General features: G+C 35.4%; 1 protein-coding gene and 1 pseudogene across 3 annotated transcripts in view; one reads left to right on the forward strand and one right to left on the reverse strand.

Moving 5' to 3' along the window:
- Positions 1-26,093, reverse strand: part of KCNQ1 (potassium voltage-gated channel subfamily Q member 1) — a 405,037-nt gene that overhangs the window by 209,675 nt on the left and 169,269 nt on the right. The window lies entirely within an intron of this gene.
- On the forward strand, positions 23,808-25,159 carry LOC101003914 (annotated as a pseudogene). The gene has a single exon (XR_637036.4). The product of XR_637036.4 is annotated as a 60S ribosomal protein L5-like (transcript).

Raw genomic sequence — 26,093 nt, forward strand, 5'->3', positions numbered from 1 at the left:
CAAAAATGAAAAAGGGGATATTCCAACTGATACCATGAAATACGAAGGATCAAAACTCTTCAGTATGATCAATAAATTGATTATAGTTACAGGATTCAAAAATCAGGCGCATTTCTATATACCAACAAAGAATCAGCTGAGGAAGAAATCAAGAAGGCATTATCATTTACAACCACTACAAAAAATCTAGGAATGAATTTAACCAAAGAGGTGAGAAACCTCTGACAAGGAAAACTACAAAAGTCTGATGAAAGAAATTGAAGAGAACACACAAAAAAAGTCCCATGCTCATGGGCTGGGAGAATTAACAAAATTAAAATGACCATACTACTCAAAGCAATCTACAGATTCAATGCAGTCTCTGTCAAAATACCAATGCCATTTTTCCTGGAAATAGAAAAAATCCTAAAATTCAGATGGAACCAAAAAAAAAAAAAAAAAAAAAAAAAAAAAAAAAAAAAAAAAAACATAAACAAAAAAAAAAAAAAAAAAAAAAAAAAAAAAAAAAAAAAAAAAAAAAAAGCTGGAATAGCCACAACAATTCTGAGTAAAAAGAAGAAAGCTGGATGCATCACACTGCCTGACTTAAAAATATAAGGCTATAGCATCAAAAGCAGCATGGTTTTGGAATAAAAACTTATAGACCAATGGAACAGGGTAGAACCTGGAAATAAATCCATTTATTTACAGCCAACAGATTTTTGATAAAGGTGCCAAGAACATACACTGGGGAAAGAGCACCCTCTTCACTTAATGGAGCTGGGAAAATTAGATATCCATGTGAAAAATGAAAGTGTTTCTATCTCTTGCCATACCAAAATCAACTCAAGACAGGTTAAAGACTTAAACATGAGGCATGAAACAGTAACACCATTATTAATAGAAGGAGACATTGGGGAAACACTTTAGGACGTTGGTCTAGGCAAAGATTTTATGGATAAGACCTCAAAAACACGGACAAAAAACAAAAATAGACAAATGGGACTATATTAAATGATAAAGCTTGTACACAACAAGGGAAACAATCACCAGAATGAAGAGACAGCTGGTTGAATGGGAGAAAATATTTGCAAACTACTCATCTGACAAGGTACTAATACCCAGAATCTACTAGAAACTCAAATAACTCAATAGTAAACAACCAATTAATTCCAATAAAAAGTGAGCAAAAGACATGTATAGATATTTCTCAAAAGAAGACATACAAGTAGCCAATAGGTATATGAAAAAAATGTTCAACATCAGTAATTATCAGGGAAATGTAAGTCAAAACCAGAATGAGAATGGCTATTATTAAAAAGACAAAAAATAACCAGTGCTGGAGAGGATGTCAAGGAACTCTTATGCACTGTTGGTGGGAATATAAATTAATACTATAGAAAACAGTTTGATTTCTGAAAAACCTAAAAAGAGAAATATGATATAATCCAGCAATCTCACTACTGGATATTTATCTAAAGGAAAAGATATCAGTATACTAAAAATATACCTGCGTCCCCATGTTTATTGCAGCACTATTCACAACAGCAAAGATATGGACTCAGGAACCTAAGTGTATTATCAGTAGATAAATGGAAAAAGAAAATGAGGTAAATATATACAATGGAATACTAATTGACCAAAGAAGAATGAAATCATGTCCTTTGCAGCAACATGAATGGAGCTGGAGGTCATTGTTTTAAGCCAGGTACAGAAAGATAATTATCTTATATTATTATCATATGTGGGAGCTATAAAAGTTGATCTCATGGAGGTAGAGTAGAAGGATAGATACCGAAGGCTGTGAAAGGTATGTTTGGGGGGTGAAGATATGTTGGTTACTGGACAAAAATATACAGCTAGTTAGAATAAATAATTTATAATGTTTGATAAGAGTCGGTTGGCTATATTTAACAATGCAATGTATATTTCAAAATAAAAAAGAGGACTTGAAATGTTCCTAACACATACAGATGATAAATTGAGGGTGATGGATACCCTGACTTGATCATTACACATTCAATGCATGTAGCAATAGCACATGTACTCCATAAGTATTATGTATCAGTCAAAAAAAAAAAAAAGAGAGAAAAGAGAAATCTAAAAAAAAAAAAAAAAAAAAAAAAAAAAGACATTCTTCACAGAAATAGAAAAAACACAATCCTTAAACTTGCATGGAACCACAAAAGACTGCAAATAGGACAAACAATGCTGAGCAGGTAGAATGAAGCTAGAGGCACCACACTGCCTGACATCAAAATACAGTCAACTCTTCAACAACATAGATTTGAACTGTGTAGGTTCACTTATATGTGGATTTTCCCCATAATCTAACAAGGATAGAATGCAGTATTCACAAAAGTGAAAACCACGTATACAGATGGCTAACATTTTGTATATGTGCATTACACAGGGCTGACTCTGGGACTTGAATATACATGGCTTTTGGTATATACAGGGGGGCCTGGAAGCAATCCCCCATGTATACAAAACAGTGGTAACCAAATTAGCATGCAATGGGCATAAAACAGACATATAGACCAATGGAACAGAATGGAGAACCCAGAATTAAATCCATTTATTTACAGACAACTGGTTTTTGACAAAGGTGCCAAGAATACACTTCAGGGAAAGGACACTATGTTAAATGCATCATGTTGGGAAAACAGGATATCCATATGCAGAAGAATGAAACTAGACTATCTCTCAGCATATAAAAAAATCAACTCAAAATTGATTAGAGATTTAAACATGAGACCTGAAGCAAACAGTACTAGAAGAAAACAGAAGGGAAATCCTTCAGGATATGGGTCCAGGCAAGATTTTATGGGTAAGACTTTATAAGCACAGGCAACAAAAACAAAAGTAGACAAATGGGACTATATCAAACTAAAAACCTACACATAAAAGGAAATAATAAACTGTTAAGAGAGATCCTGCAGAATGGGAGAAAATATTCATCTGACAAGGGATTAATATCCAGAATATACAAGGAATTCAAACAATTCAACAGCAAAAAACACCAGATTATCTGATTTAGAAATGTGCAAAATAGAACAACTGGCCAACAGGTATGTGAAAAAATGTTCAACATCTCTCATCACAGAAATGCAAGTCAAAGCCACAATGATACATTATTTCACCTCAGTTAGAATGGCTGTTTTCAAAAAGACAAAAAATAACAAATGCTGGCAAGGATGCAAAGAAAAGGGAAATAATACATTATTTATGGGAATATAAATTAGTGAGTCATTAAGGAAAATACTATGGTGTTTGTCAAAAAAATTAAAAGTAGACTACCATACAGTTTCACAATTCCACTACCAGGTATTGACTCAAAGGAAAGGAAATCAGTATATAGAAAAGATATTTGCATTCTCATATTTATTGCAGTAGTGTTCACAACAGTTAAGATATGGAATCAACTTAAATCTCCATCAGCAGATGAATGGAGAATGTGGTATGTAAACACAATGGAATATTGTTCAGTCATAATAAAGCATTAAGTCCTGTCATTCACAGCAACATGGATGAACTTGGAGAATATGTTAAATGAAATTAGGCACAGAAAGATGGAGGATTTTGACTGCTCACAAAACAGAGAAATGATATTTGAGGTGATGAATATTATTTGATTATGACACATTGTATACATGTATCAAAATGTCACTGTATATCCCATAAATATCTACAATTATTACATGTTGACTAAAAATAAAAGGACACAAAGAAAAAGACTCCTAGAAGAAAAACCCACAAGGAGCATCATAATGGTGAAAAGACTGAGAGCTTTTCCTCTAACATCAGGAATAAAGCAAGATGCCTACTTCAGCCATTATATTAAACATAGTAGTAGACTTTCTAGCCAGAGAATGTAGAAAAGAAATAAAGGCATCCAAATTGGAAAGGAAGAATTAAAATTATATTTGTTCATAGATATGATCATATATGTAGAAATCCCTGAAAACTCACCACAAAAACTGAATAAATTAATTCAGCAAAGTAGCAGGATAGTAAGTCAGTACACAAAATTCAGTTGCATTTCTATATATTAATCACAAACAATCTGAAAGGGATATTATGAACACAACTCTATTTGCACAACAGCATCAGGACACTCAGCCTTGGCCACCAAGGACCCTTGTAATGTTTGCCACTGCTGACCTCAGCTGATGGAGCTGCAAGAAGTGTATTCCATTATATTCTCACCTGGGCTACAGCTGCTGCACCCTACCTACTTAACACTCCATCAAGTGAGCAGATTTCAATTCATTGTAACAAGAAACAGAAAACCTAAGGAAACATAGCACCCACCAGAGAAATACAATAATTTTCAGGGACTGACTCCAAAGAAATTGGGATACGTTAATTGCCTTACAGAAATTAAAAACGACTGATTTAAGGAAGTTCAGTGTGCTACCAGAGAAGAGAGAAATCATTAATACACAAAAGGAGACATTTAATAAAGAAATAGAAATCCTAAAAAATTACCAAACATTTTGGAGGTGAAGAATATAATGCATGAAATTAAACGTGAAATAGAAAGCAGCAGCAGCAGACTTAATCAAATAGAAGGAGGAATTTGTCAACTGGAGGATAAATTATTTGAAAATATCCAGTAGAGGAGAAAAATAAAGAATGAAAAGGTAGTAAGGGAAGTTTACAGGATTTATGGGACACCAGCAGGAGAGTGAATGTTCACACAGGATTTATAGAAGGAAAGGAGAGAGGTAAAGGGTAGAAAGCTAATTGAAAGAAATAATGGCTGAAAACTTCCCATATCTGAGGTTCTCCCCAGATTTATGGACATCTAGGTACATGAAGCTCAAAGAATTACAATTAGGTTCCATCTAAAAGAGATTTCACCTAGATATATTACCATCAAACTGTAAAAAATGGAAGACAAGATAATTTTGAAAGCGGCAAGATGAATAAAGTTCTTACATCTACAGGAACCTCCATAAGGCTATCAGTGGATTTCTGAGCAGAAACTTTCCAGGCCAGGAAACAACAGAATTATATATTCGAAGTTCTGAAAGATTAAAAAAACTGCCATCTGAGAATACATTACACAGCAAAGCTGTCCTTCAGATATGAAACAGATACAAGACTTTCTCAGGTAAACAAAAGTTGAGGGAGTTTATCACCAACTACTCTTACCTTACAAGATATGCCAGAGGGAGTTATTCAAGCTTAAATGGAAGGATGCTAATTAGTAACATGAAAACATACGAAAGTACAAAATTCACTGATAAATAAATAAATAAATAAATATATAAGCAACTTAAGAATACTCTAATAGTGTAATGGTAGTATATAAGTCACATAACTCTAGTATAAAGGTTAAAAGAAAAATAATTAAAAATTACTATTGTTTTAATAATTTCTCAATGGATACACAATATTAAAAGGTATACCTTGGGGCATCAAAAATAAAATGTAGAGGGGGAAGTATAAGATCAAAATATTGCCCCCAAACAAAGAGGGGACAATCCCAACTTATTTTACAAGGCTAGCATTGCTCTCATACTAAGGCCAGACAAGGACAATATAAGAAAAGAAAATAACTGGCCAATATTTTTTATGACAGTACACTTAAAAATTTTCAATCAAATGTGATCAAACTTAATTTAACCACACATTAAAAAAATCATATATCACAAACACATGGGATTTATCCTTAGTACATAAGGACAGTTAAATGTATATATGCAATAAATGGGATACATTACATTAATAAAATCAAAGATAAAAATCATACAATCATTTTGATAAGGGCAAATAATGCAGTTCACATAATTCAACATCCTTCCATGATAAAAACTGTGAACAGATTAGGTATAGAAGGAATGTACTGCAACACAATAAAGGCCATATATGAAAAGCCCACAGCTAACATCATACTCAATGCTGAAAAGCTAAATGCCTCTCCTCTAAGATGAGGAACAAGAAAAAGATATTCTCACCACTTCTATTCAACACAGTACTGGAAGTCCTAGCCAGAGGAATTGGGCAAGAAAAACAAATAAATACACTCGAATCAGAAAGAAGGAAGTAAAATTGTCTCTGTTTGCAGATGACACGATCATATATGTAGAAAATGCTACAGACTCCACAAAAAACACTTGTTAGAAGTAATAATCTAATTCAGTAAAATGTCAGGATACAAAATCAGCATTCAGAAATCATTTGCATTTCTATACACCTAATAATGAACAACCTGAAAAACAAATTAAGAAAACAATTTCATTTAAAATAGCATCAAAAAGAAGAGAGCTCCTAAATAAATCCTTTCATATATGAACACATGATTTCTGACAAGCATGCCATGTTCATTCAATGGAGAATGGATTACCTTTTCAACAAATTGTGCCAGGAAAACTGGATATCTTCATGTGAAAGAATGAAGTTGAGACCTTTACCTAACTCCATATACAAAAATTAACTCAAAGTGGACCACAAACCTAAATGTATGACCTAAAACTATAAAACTCTTAGAAGAAAACATGGGGCAAAAACTGCATGACATTGGATTTGGTATTGATTTCATTTGGATATGAGATAATACCAAAGGCACAGATAAAATAAAAAATAGAGAAATTGGACTGCATAACATTTAGGCATACATTTAACCAAGGAAGTAAAAGACCTAGACACTGAAAACTATGAAACATTGAAAGAATTCTAAGATGACACAAATAAATGGAAAGATATCTGGTGTTTGTAGATCAATAGAATCAATATTGCTGAACTATCTATACTACTCAAAGTGATCTACAGATTCAAGGCAATGCCTATCAAATTTCCAGTGACTTTTGTTCACACACATATACAAAAAAATCCTAAAATTTGAAAGAAACTACAAAAGACTTTAAAGATCTAAAGCATTCTTGAGCAATAAGAACAAAGTAAGAGGCATTACACATGCTTATTTTGAATTATATTTCAAAGTTATAGCAACCAAAACAGCATGGTACTGGTATAGAAATAAACCAGTGCAACAGAATAGAAAGCACAGAAATAAACCCACACATTTATGGTCAACTAATCTTTGACAAAGACACCAAGAGTACATAATGGGGAAAGGGTACTCTCTTGAATGGCACTGGGAAACCAGGATATCCATATGCAAAAAACTGAAATTGGAACCTTACCCTACACTTTACAGAAAAGTGAATAAGATTTAAACATATGACCTGAAACCATAAAACCTATAAAACAGGGGAAAACTCCTTGCCATTGGTCTTTGTGATGATTTTTTAGATGTGACATCAAAAGCACAAGGAATAAAAAGCAAAAATAAATTAGAACTACATCAAACAAAAAAGTACACAACAAAGGAAACAACAGAATGGAAAGGCAGCACATGTAGTGGGAGAAAATATTTCCAACCATATATCTGACAAGCTATAAATATCAATATATATAAGGAACTCATATAACTAAATAGCAAAAAAATCTTCATAATCCCATTAATAACCTGTTAAGATGGACAAGGGACTGAAGAGACATTTATCCAAAGAAGACATACAGATGGTCAACAGGTATATGAAAAGGTGCTTAACATCACTTATCATCAGGGAAATGCAAATCAAAACCACACTGAGATATCACCTCACAACTGTTACAATAGCTATTATCAAAAAGTCAAAAGATAGCAAGTGTTGGTGAGGATGTGGAGAAAAGGTGTCCCTTATACATTTTTGTTAGGAATGTAAATTGATACAGTCATTATGGAAAACATGATAGATCTTCTTTACAAAATTAAAAATGGAACTGCTATATAATCCAGCAGTCTCAGTTCTGGGTATATCTAAGGAAAACAAAGTCAGTATCCTGAAGAGGTATCTGCACTCCCATGTTCATAGCAACATTACAGTAGTCAAGAAATGAACAACATAGTGTTCATTTATGGATGAGTGGATAAAGAAATGTGGACCAGGCATGGTGGCTTGTACCTGTAATCCCAGTACTTGGGGGTGGCCAAGGTGGGAGATAGCTTGAACACAGGAGTTTGAGTCCAGCCTGGGAAACATAGTGATACCCTATTCTATATAAAATTTTAAAAATTAGCTGGACATGGGGGCACATGACTGTGGTCCCAGCTACTCGGGAGGCTGAGGCAGGAGTATCACTTGAGTCCAGGAGGCTGAGGCTAGAGTGAACTGTGATTGTGCCACTGTACTCCTGCATGGATGACAGATGGAGACCCTGTCTCAAAAAGAAAGAAAGGAAGAAAACATTGTGTGTGTGTGTGTATCACCAAAATCCCAAATAAACACATCACATACACACACACACACACACACACACACAAAATGAAATATTCATCCTTTAAAAAGTAGGAAATCATGCAATTTGTGACAACATAGATGAACCTGGAGGATATTATGCTAAGTGAAATAGCCAGACACAGAAAGACAAATACTGCACTATCCCAGTTACATATGGAATTCTAAAAAGCTTGAACTCAGAGAAACAGAGTAGAAGGGTGGTTACTAGGGGTCAGGGAGTGGGGGAATTAGGAAATGTTGGTTGAAGGGTAAAACATAGAGTTATCAGATGAATAAGTTCTTGAGACATAATGTCCAGATTGGTGACTATAGTTAATATATTCTAACTTGGAATTTGCTAAGAGTATAGCTTAGGTTTTCTGACCACACACACGCACACATGTGGCAACTACGTGAGGTATATGTTAATTGGCTTGATTGTAGTAATCATTTCACAGTAGGTAAAATATGTTCTTAAATATATGCACTTTTAATTTGTCAATTATACCTTAATAAAAGCTGAAAAAAGCGTCAAGAATAACATACTTAGGAATCAACTTTACCAAGGAGGTGAAAGTCTTGTACAATGAAAATTATAAAACAATGCTGAAAAAAATTAAAGTAGACATAAAGGGAAAACACATCCTATGTTCATGGATTGGAAGACCAATATTGTTAAGGTGTCAATACCACACAAAACAATCTACAAATCCAAGAGAATCCCAATAAAAATCCTAATGATGTTATCTGCAGAAAGAAGAAACCCCATCCTAAAATTCATATGGAATCTCAGGGGACCTTGAATAGCTAAAACATTCTTGAAAATGATGAACAACATTGGAGAACTCACACTTTCTGATTTCAAAACTTACTACAGGCCAGGTACAATGGCTCACACCTGTAATCTCAGCACTTTTGAAGGCTGAGGTGGGAGGACTGCTGAGCCCAGGAGTTTGAGACCAGCCTGGGGAACACAGGGAGACCTCATCTCTACAAAAAATAAAATAATCGGCCAGGTGTAGTGGTAAACACTTGTATTCCCAGCTACTCAAGAATCTGAAGTGGGAGGATTGCTTGAGCCTGGGAGATTGAGGTGGCAGTAAGCAGTAATAATGCCATTGTACTCCAGCGTGGGCAACAGAGTGAGAATGTCTGAAAAACAAACAAAAACCCCAACTTATTACAAAGCTACAGTAATCAAAACTATGTGGTATTGATATAAAGAAAGATGTAGAGACCAATGGAATTCAATAGAGAGCCCAGAAATAAACCATTGTATACATGATCAAATGATTCCTGAGAAGAGTGCCAAGAGCATTCAATAGGGAAAGTGCTATATTTTCAACAAATGGTGCCAGGAAAACTGAAGTTGAGACCCTTACCTAATACTATGTACAAAAATTAACTAAAGAGAATGAAGTTCAGATCCTTACCTAACACCATGTATAAAAGAGAATGAAGTTGAGACCCTTACCTAACACCGTGTACAAAAACTTACTCAAAATGGGTCAAAGTCCTAAAACTATAAAGTCTTATAAGGAAACATAGGGGAAAAATTTTACATCATTGGATTTGGCAGTGCTTCTTGCATATGACACCAAAGGCACAGGCAATAAAAGTAAAAATAGATAAATTGTACTTGCACAGGCAATAAAAGTAAAAATAGATAAATTTTAAAAATTTACATTGTGTACATTAAAAGAATATCAACTAAGTAATAAGACAACCTACAGGATGGGATAAAATATTTGCAAATCACATACCTGATAAGGGATTAATGCCCAGATTATATAGAGAACTTCTAAAAGTCATCACCAAAAAACAATGCAACTGAAAAATGGGCAAAGGGGCCGGGCACAGTGGCTTATGCCTGTAATCCCAGTACTTTGGGAGGCCAAGGCAGGAGGATCACGAGGTCAGAAGATGGAGACCATCCTGGCTAACACGGTGAAACCCCATCTCTACTAAAAATACAAAAAACTAGCCGGGCGTGGTGGCAGGCGCCTGTAGTCCCAGCTACTCGGGAGGCTGAGGCAAGAGAATGGCATGAACCCGGGAGGTGGTGCTTGCAGTGAGCTGAGATGGTGCCACTGCACTCCAGCTTGGGCAACAGAGCGAGACTCCTTCTCAAAAAAAAGAAAGGAAGAAAGAAAAAACATGGGCAAAGGACTTGGACAGACATATCTCCAAAGAAGGTATACAAATGGCAATTGTACACGAAAAGTTGTTTAACGTCACTGATCATGAGGAAATACAAGTCAAAACTACAACCCTACATACACTCAGACGACTACTATTAAAAAACAATCACAGCCTAAGCAACACAGTAAGACCCATCTCTGGTACCAGCTACGTGGGAGGTTAAGGTGGGAGGATCGCTTAAGCCCAGAGGTCTAGGTTGAGGCTGCAGTGTGCCATAATCACGCCACTGCATTCCAGCCTAGGTGACAGAGCCAGACCTTGTCTCAAAATAATCCCAAATAAACAGAAAATAACCAGTGCTGGTAGGGACATGGAGAAATTGGAATCCTTGTGCACTGTTAGTGGGAATGCAAAATGGTGCAGCCTCTATGTTAAACAGTTTGGTGGTTCCTTCAAAAATTAAAAACAGAATTATCTGATCCATCAACTCTACTTCTGTGTATTTACCCAGAAGGATTAAAAGCAGAGTCTCAAAGATATATTTGTATACCTGTATACCCATGATTATAGTGGCATTATTTAGACCAGTTAAAACATCAGTGCAACCCAAATGCCCATGGATGAATGGATAAGCAAAATGTGGTGTATACATACAATGTAATATTATTCAGCTTTAAAAATAAAAAAGAAATTCTGACACATGCCACAACATGGATGAACCTCGAGGCCATTATGTTAAATGAAATACAGCAGTCACAAAGAGAGTACTGTATGTTTCCACTTACATGAGGTACAATAGTCAAATCAGAGACATAGAAAGTAAAAGGTGGTTTTCAAGAGATGGAGGTGGTGGGGGAATTAGGGAATTATTGTTTAATGGATATAGAGTTTCATAATTACAAATGACAAGTGTTATGGAGATGGATGATAGTGATGATTGCACAACATTGTGAATGTATCTAATACGTTCACTGAATTGTACACTAAAATTGGTTAGGATGGTAATTTTTATGTTAAGTGTATTTTACCACAATAAAAGATTTGGAAATCAACAATAAACAGAAATCCCAGAAGATAACATAAGAAGAAATCTAGATGATCTTTAGTTTGGTGATGACTTTTTAGATATGACACCAAAGGCATGATTCATGAAAGAAATAATTGATAAGCTGGACTTTGTTAAAAATAAAAGTTTCTGCTCTGTAAAACATACTATCAAGAGGATGAAAGGACAGGCCACAGAAGGGAGACAATACTTGTAAAAAATATATCTGATAAAAGACTGTTACCCGAAATATAGAAAGAACCTTAAAAACTTAATTAGAAAACAAACAACCTGATTACAAAATGAACTGAAGACCTTAACAGACATCTCACCGATGAAGATACACAGACAGCAACTAAGTATACGAAAAGATGCCCCACATCTTATGTCATTAGGGAAATGGAAATTAAAACAAGAAATGTGATATATCTACACGCTTATTAGAATGGCCAAAATTCAAAACCCTGACAGTACCAAATGCTTGCCAATATGTGGGGCAACAGGAACACTCATCCATTGCTGGTGAGAATGCAAAATGGTACAGCCACTTTGACATACACCATTAATGGGAATGTAAAGTAGTGCAGCCCTGGTGGAAAAGAGTTTGGCAGTTCTTCAAAAAATTAAAAATGGAATTATCACAGGATCCATCAATTCCACTTCTGAATGTGTATATATATCCCCCAAATAATCCAAAGTATATCGAAATTGGTGGTTTCTTATAAAATTAAACATTTTCTTACCATGCAATTCAGCAATCACATCCTTGGTATTTACTCAAAGGAGGTGAAGACTTACATTCACATAAAAATCTGCACATAGATGTTTACAGAAGCTTTATTTGTGATTGTTGAAATTGGAAGCAACCGAGATGTCCTTCTGTAGGTGAGTAGACAGATAAACTGTAGTACATCCAGGTAATGAAATACTATTCATCACTAAATAGAAATGAGCTATAAAGCCATGAAAAGATAGGGAGGTAATTAAAAAACATATTACTATGTGAAATAAGGCAATGTGAAGATACTACATACTGTATGATTCCAATCATATTGCATTTCAGAAAAGACAATGCTATGGAGACAGTAAAAAGTTTAGTGGTTGCCAAGGGTTGGTGGGGAAGAAGGGATGAATAGGCAGTGCAGAGTACTTTTAGGGCAGTGAAAATGTACAAATGTATATAAATATACAGTATCTGTATGATACTATAATGGTAGATACATGTATATTAGTCTGTTTCCCCACTGCTATAAAGAACTACCTGAGACTGGGTAATTTGTGAGAAAATATGTTTAATTGACTCACAGTTTTGTAGACTGTACAGTAAGCATGACTGGCAGGCCTCAGAAACTTAAAATCATGGTGGAAGGCGAAGGAGAAGCAGGCACATCTTTACCATGGAGAGGGAAAGAAAGCGAGATGGGAAGTGCCACACACATTTAAACAACCAGATCTCATGAGAACTCACTTACTATCATGTGAACAGCAAGGGGAAGTTTGCCCCCATGATTCAGTCACCTCTCACCAGGCCATCTCCCCTGACACATGGGGATTACAGTTCTAGATGAAATTTGGGTGGGAACACAGAGCCAAACCATATCAACATGTTCCACATTTGTAGAAACCCACAGAATGTACACCCCAAGAGTGAGCCCTAATGTTAACTAGGGACTTTGATAATAAAGTATAAATGCAGATTCATAAGTTGTAACAAAGTTGCCACTCATAAGTTGCCACTCATAAGTTCATAAGTTGCCACTCTGGTGGGAGAGTTGGTAATGGGAAAAGCTGTGTATGTATGGGTGCAGTGGGTATATGGGAAATCTCTGTACTTTCCTCTCAATTTTGCTGAACCCTAAAACTGCTCTAAAAATATAAAGTCTTTAAAATACACATAAACACATACAGACAATCGAATAGAGCATTGTAATGGTACATTACTGAAAATCAACAAACACAAAAAAAGGCAGTAAGGGAGGAAATGTTGTATTTAAAAAGTGTAAGGGGGAAAAAAAAAGGCACAAAATGTCAGAATTTCTTTTTTATAAGTACTTTAAATGTAAATTGATTAAATTCTCCAAAAGGCAGAGGTTAGCAGAATGGATTTAAAAGAAAACCATCAACCTATGTTATTTATAACAAATTCGCTTTTGATCTAAAGACACAAGTAGATTGAAAGTGAAAGAATGAAAAATGATATTTCATACAAATAGTAACCTAAAGAAAGCTGGAGGTAATTATACTAATAAAAGAAATAAACTTGAATTTTAAAATTGTTAGAGGAGACAAAAGAGGACATTACATACTGAGAAAATGGTAAATTACTCAAGACTTTGTAACTGGAAATGTAGACACACCAAAATATAGAGCCCCAGAATATAAGAAAATATATTGACAGAATTGGAGTGAAAAAGACAGTTCTACAATAATGCTTAGGGACTTCAGTAAGTTACTTTCAGCAATGGGTAGAATCAAAGAAGAAATGAAAACAGAAACTAAAAAATATCTTCAGACAAATGACAGTGGAAACACAACATACCAAAAGCAAAACATTCAGCAAAAGCAGTTCTAAGAGGGAAGTTTACAGTGCTAAATGCCTTGCCTACATTAAAAAAAGAAGAGATATCTCAAATAAATAGCCTAAAATTATACCTCAAGGAATTAGAAAAAGAAGAACAAACTAAAGCCAAAGTTAGCAGAAGGAAAGAATAAAGATCAGAACAGAGACAAATTAGAATAGAAAAACCATAGGGGAAAAAGTCAATAAAACTAAGACTTCAATTTTTGAAACAAAGAATTGATTTTTGAAAAATAAAATCAACAAACTCTTGGACCAAGAAAAAGAGAAGACAAAATCAGAATGAAAATGGAGAATATATTACAACAGGTACTTCAGAAATAAAAAGGATCATAAGGGACTTTTATGAACAATTATATCCAAACAAATTGAATAACCTAGAGGAAATGGATAAATTGCTAGAAAAAATACAACCTGCTAAGATTAAATCAGGAATAGAAAGCCTGAACAGACCAACAGCAAAGAGATCACAGTGGTAAACTAAAGAGCTTCTGCAAAGCAAAAGAAATTATCAGTAAACAGACAACGTATACAATGAGAGAAAAAATATTTGCAAACTGTTCATCTGACAAAGGTCCTATATCCAGAATCCATAAGGAACTTAAACCGATCAACAAGCAAAAAACAAATAATCCAATTGAATCGGCAAAGGACATGAACATACATTTCTTAAAAGAAAATACACAAGTAGCCAAACAAAAAAACATGCTCATGATCACTAATAATCAGAAATGTGAGTCACAGCCATAATGAGACCAGGCGCAGTGGCTCACACCTGTAATCCTAGCACTTTGGGAGGCCGAGGCGCGTGGATCATCTGGGGTCAGGCATTCGAGACCATCCTGGCCAACATGGTGAAACTCCGTCTCTACTAAAAACACAAAAAGTAGCCAGGTGTGGTGGCAGTCACCTGTATTCCCAGCTACTCGAGAGGCTGAGGCAGGAGAATTGCTTGAACCCGGGAGGTGGAGGTTGCAGTGAGCTGAGATTGTGCCACTGCACTCCAGCCTGGAAGACAGGGCAAGACTCTGTCTCAAAACAAACAAACAAAAAAAAAACAACAAAAAAACCCCCACCAAGTCATAATGAGATACCATCTCACACCAGTCAGAATGGCAATTATTAAAAAGTCAAAAAAAATAAAAGTGGCTGGGAAGGCTGCAGAGAAAAGAGAACACTTATACACTGTTGGCAGGAATACAAATTAATTCAGCCATTGTGGAAAGCAGTTTGGAGATTTCTCAAATGAAAAACTGAAAACAGAACTACCATTTGACCCAGCAATCCCATTACTGGATATATATTCAAAGGAAAATAAATTGTTCTATCAAAAAGACACATGCACTTGTATGTTCATCACAGCACTATTACAATAGCAAAGACATGGAATCCACTTAGATGCCCATCGATGGTGGATTGGATAAAGAAAATGTGGTACATGTACACCATGAAATACCACGCAGCTGTAAAAATGAATGAACTCAGCCAGGTGCGGTGGCTCTCACCTGTAATCCCAGCACTTTGGGAGGCCAGGCAGGTGGATCACCTGAGGTCAGGAGTTCGAGACCAGCCTGAGCAACATGGAAAAACTCCACCTCTACTAAAAATATGAAATTAGCTGGGCATGGTGGTGCATGCCTCTAATCCCAGGTACTCAGGAGGCTGAGGCAGGAGAATCACTTGAACCCGGGAGGCAGAGGCTGCAATGAGCCGAGATTACACCATTGCACTCCAGCCTGGGCAACAAGAGCGAAACTCCATCTAAAAAAAAAAAAAAGAAAGAAAGAAAGAAAGAAATATGAATGAACTTATGTCCTTTGCAGCAACATGGATGCAGCTAGAGGCCACTATCTTAAGCAAATTAATGCAGGAACAGAAAACCAAATACTGCATGTTAAACACTGAGTAAACATGAACATAAAAATGATCAACAGACACTGGGGACTACTTGGGGGAGGAACAGAGAGGTGGGCTGAAAAACTACCTACTGGGTACTATGCTCACTACCTGGGTGATAGGCTTATCCACACCCCAAACCTCAGCATCATGCAATATACTCAATATATCCATCATGCAACGTACAAACCTGTACATATACCCTCTAAATCAAAAATAAAAGTTAAAAAAAAAAAAAAAAAAAAAAAACCTCCAACAAAGAAAAGCCCAGAACCAGATAGCTTCATGGCTGAATACTACCCAATATTCAAATAATACTAATACTTGTTAAACTCTTCCCAAAAAAATGGAGCTAAACGGAATACTTCCTAACACATTTTATGAGGCTAGCATCACCCTGATACCCAGGTGAGACAAAGGCATCACCGGAAAGGAAACTATAAGCCAATATAACCCTAGAATACTGATGCAAAAATCCTTAATAAAATATTAGCAGACTAAATTTAACAACACAGCAAAAAGATTATATATCATGTCCATGTGGAATTAATCCCTGGCATGCAAGTCTGGTTTAATATACATGTGGCAATCAATGTGATATACACTAATAGACTGAAAGATGAAAACCACATGATCATCTCAATTGACACACAGAAAGCATTTGATGAAGTTGAACATCCTTTCTTGATAAATTCTAACAGTTCAGGTATAGAAGGAACACTCCTCAATATAATGAATGCCATTTATGAAAAGCCCACAGCTAACATTATAATCAATGAGGGAAAACAAAAGCTCTTCCACTGTGATCCAGTACAAGGCAAGGATGCCCACTCTAGCTGCTTCTACTCAATGTAGTACTGGAAGTACTAGCAAGACCAAACAGACAAGAAAAAGAAATGAAAGGCATTCAAATAAGAAAGAAGTAATATTATCTCTATTTGAAGATGATGTGATCCTACATATAGAAAACCCCAAAGACTCTGCTAAAGAAACCTGTTAGAACTAATAAATGAGTTCAGTAAAGTTGTAGAATATAAATCAATATAAAAAAGTAGTTGCATTTCTATACACAAATAATGACCTGGCCAAAAAAGAAATCAAGAAAACAATCCCATTTATGATAGCATCAAGAAAAATGCTTAGGAATAAATTTAGCCAAGAAGATGAAAGACCTGTACACTGAAAACTATGAATCATTGATGAAAGAAATTAAACAAGATACAAATGGATGGAAAGATATCCCATGCTCATGAATCTGAATAATATTGTTAAAATGTCAATAATATCCAAAGCAATATACAGATTGAATAAAATCCCTATCAAAATCCCATGGAAAATTTTTTTAAATTCTGAAGTTCGTATGGAATAGCAAGAACCTTTACTAGCCAATGAAATTCTGAAAATTCTGTTCTGAAAAACAAAGTTGGAGACATCATACTTTCTGGTTTATTTTACAAAACTATTGATCAAACAGTATGGTCCTGGCATGAAAAACAAACATGTAGACCAGTGGAACAGAATAGAGAGCCAAGAAAGAAATTCAAAGATATACGATCAACCAATTCTCCACAAGAACATGAAGAAAACAACACAGAAAGGATAGTCTCGCTCATAAATGATGTTAGGAAACCCAGTTTTGTGTCTTGTCCAAACCATGGCCCGCAGACCACATGTAGCCCAGGATGGCTTTAATGAGGCCCAACACAAATTTGTAAACTTTCTTAAAAGATTGAGTTTTTTTTTTTTTTTTGCATTTATTTTAGCCAATCAGCTGTTGTTATTGTTAGCGTATTTTATGTGTGGCCCAAGACAATTGTTCTTACAATGTGGCCCAGGGAAGCCAAAAGATTGGATATCACTGCCTTACACCATAAATAAAAATAAACTCAAAATGGATAAAAGACCTAAGCATAAGACCAAAACCCAAAACCAGAAGAAAACAGAAGGGAAAAGCTCGACATGGCTCTGGCAGTGATTTTTTGGAGATCACACCAAAAGCTCAGGCTACAAAAACAAATAATTGGTATACCATCAAACTAAAAAACTTCTGCACAGGAATGGAAACAGTCAACAAAATGAAAAGGTAACCTATGGATTAGAAGAAAATATTTGCAAACCATGTATCTTATAAGGGGATAATATCCAAAATTTATAAGGAATGCATACAACTCAATAGCAAGAAAACAGATAACCCAATTAAAAAATGGGCAATGGACCTGAGTAGACATTTTTGCAAAGAAGTTATAAAAATGGCAAACACATATATGAAAAGACATTTAATATCATTAATCATCAGGGAAATGCAAATCAAAATTACCATGAGATATCACCTCACACCCATTAGGATAGCTATTAAGTGTTGGCTAGGGTTAGGGAACTCTTGTACAGTGTTGGTGGGACTGTAGATTGGTGTAGCCATAATGAAAAACAGAATGGTGACTCCTAAAGGAATTGAAAATATACCATCATCCGACCCAGTAATCCCTCTTCCTGGGTATATTCCTAAAGAAAATGAAATCGCCACCTCGTAAAGATATCTGCACTCTTATATTCATTGTGGCATTATACGCATGAGTCACAATATATAAACTTAAGTGTCCTTTGATGGATGAATAAACTGTGGTGTATATGTGTACAATGGGATATTATTCCGCATTAAAAAAGAAGGAAATCCTGCCACTTGCCATATGGATGAAACTGGAAGACATTATGCTAAGTTAAATAAGCCAAATACAAATGAAAGTTTTAAATAATCTCACTTATATGTAGAATCTTAAAAAGAAAAAAGTCAAATATACAGAGATAGAATAAAATAGTTGTTACCGTGGGCAAGGTGTGGTGAAAGAAAATGGAAAGATGTAGGTCAAAGGATACAAAGTAGCAGATATATAGGATAAACAAGTCTAGAGATCTAATGTATAACATGAGAATAGTTAATAGTGTATTGCATTTGGAATTTTTGTCAATTGAGTAGATTATAGCTTTTCTCACTTATACACACAAAAGAATAACTGTGAGATGATGGATATATTAATTTGCATCACTATGTTAATGATTTAACTGTATGTTTTATACACTAAATATGCATATTTTTAAAATTAAAAAAAAACAAAAACCACAAGATAATGTACAGCCAGACAAAAGCCCAATAAGAAAAGAGAGGACTTGAACAATACTATAAACCAACTAGACCTACAAACAAATATGGACTTTCCACTTAACTACACATTCTTCTTAAGTGCACATGGAACATTCCCCAGGAGGGATGATACGTTAGGCCACAAAAAAGTCTCAATAAATTTAAAAATAAAGAAATCACACGAAATATCTTCTCTAACTACAATATAGTGAGGCCAGAAATCTGTAACAGAAGAAAAATCTAAAAACTAACAAATTCATGGAAATAAAACTACACACTCTTTAAAAATTATTATGTCAAAGAAGACATCAGAATGAAAATTATAAAATACTTTCAAAAAGTGAAAATGAAGACACAACATACTCAAACTTATGGGATGTAGTGAAAGAAGTGCTTAGAGGAAAAATTATAGCTGTGAATGCCCACACTGAAAAAGAAGGAGGATCAATAACCTAATATTATACCTTATGTAACTAGAGAAAGAAGAACGAACTAAACCTAAAGTTAAAAGAGAGAATGAAATAATATGTATGAGAGTGGAGATAACTGAATTCGAGATTAAATACACAACAGAGATAATTTAACAAAACCAAAAGTTGCTTATTTTTGAAAAGATCAAAGTTGAAAACCTTTAACTAGAATTAGTAAGAAAAAATTAGAGAAGTTGCACATATCTAAAATCATAAACAAAAGTAGGAACACAACAGAAAAAAACAAAAATAAGAAAAAAAGTGGGAACGATATAACTGCCCTTATGGAAATAAAAAGTGTGATAAGAGAATAGTATGAATAACTGTATACCAACAAATTATATAACCTAGATAAAATGGACATATTCACAAAATACTAATATAAAAAAGAAATTGAAATTATGAGCAGACCCATAACAAGTAGAAAGTTTGAATCAGTAACCAAAAACCTTCCAATGAAGAAAATGCTACGACCAGATGGCATCACTGTTGAATTATACCAAACACTTGAAGAATTAACTCAAACTCTTCCAAAAAACAGAGGAGGAGAAAACACTTTGCAATACATTCTATGAGGCCAGTATTACATGGATTCCAAAGCCAGACAAATATACCACAAGAAAAGAAAAACTAGATACTAAAATATTTTATTTAACAAAGTACTAGTAAGCCAAATTCAGCAGCATATTAAAAAGGATTATATACCATGACCACATGGAATTTATCTCAGGAATGCAAGGGTGGTTCAGTACAAGAGTATCAATCAGTGTAATACACCACATTAATAAAATGAAGAAAAAAAACCCCATGTGATCATTTCAATTGACTCAGAACAAGCATTTGACAAAATTCAACAACCTTTCAGGATAAAAACATGGAACTTTCAAAATGTGTTAAAGAGGATTTGTGAAAAATCCACAGCTAATATACTTAATGCGAAAAAAACTGAAAAATTTCTCCCATAACCAAAAATAAGATATGGCTGTATGCTTTACCCAGTGCTACTGAACAATGTACTGAAAGTTTTAGCCATGACAATTAGGCAGATAAATAAACAAACAGGTAAATGAATAGCATCCAAATTGGAAAGGAAGCAGTAAAACTCTTTATTCAATAATGACATCTTATATCTAGAAAATCTCAAAGAATCCACAAACTAGTAGAGCTAATAAACAAGTCCATCAAAATTGCAGGGTACATGTTCAACATTTATTTTAAAAAATCATTTGTGCCTCTATATACCAGGAATGAACAGCCCAAGAAGGAAGTCAGTTTTAAAAATTCTACTTATAATAGCATCAAAAAGAGTAAAATAGCTGGGAATAAATTAAACCAAGAAGGTGAAAGACTTCTGCACTAAAGACTACAAAACACTGTTGACAAAAATTAAAGAAGACCTAAATAAATAGAACTATACATCCTGTGTTCACAGATTGGAACATTTAATATTGTTAAGTTGACAATATTACCCAGTTATCTACAGATTCAATGCAACCCCTATCAAAATCCCAAGGGCCTTTTTATTTGCAGAAATTTAAAAACTGATTTTACAATGTAAATGGAATTTTTCCAGGGCCCTAAATAATCTAAAATCAATTGAAAAAGAAGAAAGTTGGAAGACTCAGGCCTGCCATTTTCAAAACTTTTACAAAGCTGCAGTAATCAAAATAATGTGGTACTGACACATTGTGGTCTCTAGGACACAAGGATGGACATATAGACCAATGGAATATAATAGAGAACGTAGAAATAAACACTCACATATATGGTCAATTCATTTTCAACAAATGTGTCAAGAAATCAGTGGAAAGAGTAGTCTTTTAACAAATGGTGCTGGGGCAACTGGATCCTCATATATCAAAGAATGAAGTTGGACCCATACCTCATAGCATATAAAAATTATCTCAAAATGGATCAGAGACCAAAAAATAAGAGTTAAAGGCATAAATTCCTTAGTAGAAAACATGAGTAAATCTTTATGACTTGAGATTGGAAATAAATTCTTAGAAATGGCACAGAGAACACAACATTGTAAATGTACTAAGTGACACTGAATTGTATATTTTGAAATGTTATTTAAAAAAATTTAAAGGGTGCATAGAAGACTAAAAAGCAGCACAGACAGAATTATCACCAGAAAAATAAGGCTCAACATTAAATGTCAACATGGAGAACACATGTCAGAAATAGACAGCCCAGAGCAGCAGCTATAGTGGAGGCTCTTGCGAATGACTAAGATTTGAGGTGGCAGCCTCAGAGAATCACTTCTTGGGGGTAGATTCGATTGATAGAGTAGATGTATCTCTCAGAGACATGGTAGGAAAGCCAAAGAATGGTGAGCATAGCTGCCATTTAGAAACTACCTACACATGCAAGCATAACAGATTGGTTGAAAGGTTATAGTACAGACACACTAAGGAATACTATGCAACTTTAGCAATAAAATGAGAAAGATCTCTGTGAATGGATATTGAGTGATTTCTAGGAGATGTTAGGTGAGAAAAGCAAAATTCAAAAGAGCATATATAGAATAGTACTTTTTTGGGAAATGAGAAAATTATCATGTCTCATAAAGAACACACACACACACAAACTATAAACTAGAAAACACTGAAACTGGTTACCTATAAGGGGTAGGGGGAATTAGGATGGAAGAGATATGGATGAGAGGAAGATTTATCTCAGTAGCTCCTTTTGTTTAGTATTGACTTTTGGAAGTATGTTAATGTTACATGTATTTTAAAAATAAAATTAACAAGATAGGGACCACTTCTGAGATGGTGGAATGAGCACCTTGGTATAACCACTCCCTGAAAAGCAATGATAAAACTGGACAAAACTGTCAAAAACAACCATTTAAGAAGTCTGGAAATTAACCAAAGAAATATAAAAATTGAAAAGTGCTAATTAAATAAAAAAAAAAAATAAACCTTCCTAAGAATAGCAGGGTTTGTTCTGATTTAACATGGGGCTGCCATCTCCCCACCCAAGCTCAGGGGCACAGTAGATTTAAGGACCAGCAACCAAGAAGGCTCATCTGATGTTGAATTCCACAGAAAACCCTATGCACTATGTCAAGCAACAGCGATTTCAGTGGCAAATAATTGGAGGCAGCCAACATCACAGCAACCTAATGTTCCAATACTGGTTGGGCAAGCGACAGATTAAGAAAAATTTTAAAAGGAAGTCTGGAGATATGGAAGATTGTACATTCTCACAGGAGAGATCAGAGAGGTTTCCTGCTATCTACTTATCCTTGGCTGACTGTGAGACCTTTTGAAAACAGACAGTAAAATACAGGACAGAGTTGTAAAGTGCCTGAACTTTGAATGTCCCAACCCACACATAGATCCCCTCAGCAGAGGGTGGAAGATTCACTGGCTCAAGATGTTTAAACAAATGTCTGACTAATCATGGTTTAACCACTAGGTTATGCTGATCCAGGGGTGACACCAATGAAGCCGGGCTTACAAAACAAACATAAGAGTTAAAACAAACAAAACTGAGCAGAGACACCAGTGGCTGCACATTGCAGGAGAACACAGACGCTGCAGAATCCATGCAGAGAAGGCATAAACAAGCCAACAAACAAACGAGCAACAGAAATCATCCCTGGTTAGGGAGAAGAATTAGAATCCAGAGTTTCTGTGATATATTATCTAAAATAAGTTTTTAACAAAAAAATATTATGAGATATGCAAAGAAACAGAAAATTGTGACCCTTAAACAAGAATAATGAGCAGTAAATAGGAATTATCTCTGAGGCGCCCCAAATGTTAGGGCGTGATTTCAAAATAAGTATCATAACTATGTTCAAAGAACCAAAAGAAACCACATTAAAGAATGAAAGTGTGATGACAAAGACTCATCAAATAGATAATATCAATAAAGAGATAGAAATGATAAAGTAAACCAAATAGAAGTTCTGTAGTTGTGAAATATAATAACTTAGATGAAAAACTCACTAGTGGGGCTAAGCAAATTTGACCTGGCAGAAGAATCAGTGAACTTGAACATGGATCCATAAAGATAATTCAGACTGTAGAAAGAAAAATAATGAAGAAAAATGAAGAGATACCCATTGGATACCATAATATAGTGGTCCCTAACCTTTTTGGCACGAGGGAACAGTTTTGTGGAAGACAATTTTTCCATAGCCAGCTGGGGGAGGCTTTAGTTAGATTCTCATAAGGAGTGCACAACCTAGATCCCTCACATGCTCAGTTCACAATAGGATGTGCTCTCCTGTGAGAATCTAATGCCATCACTGATCCGACAGGAGGCGGAGCTCAGGCAGTAATGCTTGCTTGCCCACTGCTCACCTCCTGCTGTGTGGCCCAGTTTCTAATAGGCCACAGACTGGTACCAGTCCATGGCCCTAGGGTTGGGGAACCCCGTCCTAACAGGATGTGTAACAATGTATGTGTAATTAAGTTGTAATATACATGTAATTAAGAGTAGAAAACATATGTGGAATTAAAGAGTAACAACATATGTGTTAATAAGAGTACTCAGAAGGAGAGAAGAGAAAAGGGCAGACAAAAATATTTGAGTAGATTATTAACCTGAAGCAGATTGTTTTCACTTAAGTTGCTTATTGTAACCTCTAGATTACGCTTTCAAAATAGGGGACCCTTCCCCCGCTTCCCAGCGCCGCTGGGCCTGCAGGTCTCTGTTGAGCCGCGGACGTGGGTCTCAGTTCCGCAGGATGGGGTTTGTTAAAGTTGTTAAGAATAAGGCCTACTTTAAGAGATACCAAGTGAAATTTAGAAGACGACGAGAGGGTAAAACTGATTACTGTGCTCACAAACGCTTGGTGATACAGGATAAAAATAAATACAACACACCCAAATACAGGATGATAGTTCATGTAACAAACAGAGATATCATTTATCAGATTGCTCATGCCCGTATAGAGGGGGATATGATAGTCTGTGCAGCATATGCCCACAAACTGCCAAAATATGGTGGGAAGGTTGGCCTGACGAATTATGCTGCAGCATATCGTACTAGCCTGCTGCTGGCCCACAGGCTTCTCAAAGGTTTGGCATGGACAAGATCTATGAAGGCCAAGTGGAGGTGACTGGCGATGAATACAATGTGGAAAGCATTGATGGTCAGCCAGGTGCCTTCACCTGCTATTTGGATGCAGGCCTTGCCAGAACTACCACTGGCAATAAAGTTTTCGGCGCCCTGAAGGGAGCTGTGGATGGAGGCTTGTCTATCCCTCATGATACCAAACGATTTCCTGGTTATGATTCTGAAAGCAAGGAATTTAATGCGGAAGTACACCGGAAGCACATCATGGGCCAGAATGCTGCAGATTGCATGCACTACTTAATGAAAGGAGATGAAGATGCTTACAAGAAACAGTTCTCTCAATACATAAAGAACAGCATAACTCCAGACATGATGGAGGAGATGTATAAGAAAGCTCATGCTGCAATATGAGGGAATCCAGTCTATGAAAAGAAGCCCAAGAAAGAAGTTTAAAAGAAGAGGTGGAACCGTCCCAAAATGTCCCTTGCTCGGAAGAAGGATCCGGTAGCTCAAAAGAAGGCAAGCTTCCTCAGAGCTCAGGAGCGGGCTGCTGAGAGCTAAACCAAACAATTTTCTATGATGATTTTTCAGATACAGGCAATAAACTTATGGACAGAAAAAAAAATAAAAATGAATGGGGGAAATAAACCAATAAAGGAATTAAAATGGTACTCTAGAACATATCTATTCAACATGCAGAAGGCAGTAAAGGAGGAAGAGAGGAACAAAAGTGATATGAGACATATAGAAAATAAATAACAACATGGTAGATATAAATCCTTCAGCATCAATAATTATATTACATATAAGTGAATTAAAAACTCAATAAAGGGCAGAGATTGCCAGACTGCCTTAAAAGCAGGATCCAAATATATATGGTCTGCAAGAGTCACACTTTAGATTCAAAGACATAGTTGAAAGTAAAATGGTGGAAAAAGATGACATGCAAACAGTAATAAGAAAGCTAGAGTGACTGTACTAAAATCAGACAAAATTGGCTAAGTGCAGTGGCTCACACCTGTAATCCCAGCATTCTGGGAGGCCGAAGCAGACAGAACACTCGAGGTCAGGAGTTCAAGACCACCCTGGCCAACATGGTGAAACCCTGTCTCTACTAAAAATTAGCTGGGCATGGTGGCAGATGCCTATAGTCCCAGCTACTTGGGATGCTGAGGCAGGAGAACCACTTGAATCCGGGAGGCGGAGGTTGCAGTGAGCCAAGATCACGCTACTGCACTCCAGCTTGGGCAACAGAGTGAGACTCCATCTCAAAAATAAAATAAAATAAATAAAATCAGACAAAATAGACTTTAAAAACAAGCCGCGTTATTAGAGATATTGAGAAACATTTTACAATGTTTACAAGAGAGAAAATTTAACAGGAAGAAATAGAAATCATAAACAAAAATCATAAATAAAAATTTATAACAGCTAAAAACACAGCCCTAAAGTATATGAAATAAAACTGTCAGAACTGAAGAGAGAAACAGGCAATTCAACAATAATAGACAATTTAACAATAATAGTACGA

This window comes from Papio anubis, chromosome 12 (assembly GCF_008728515.1).
Source record: "Papio anubis isolate 15944 chromosome 12, Panubis1.0, whole genome shotgun sequence".
Taxonomy (NCBI): domain Eukaryota; kingdom Metazoa; phylum Chordata; class Mammalia; order Primates; family Cercopithecidae; genus Papio; species Papio anubis.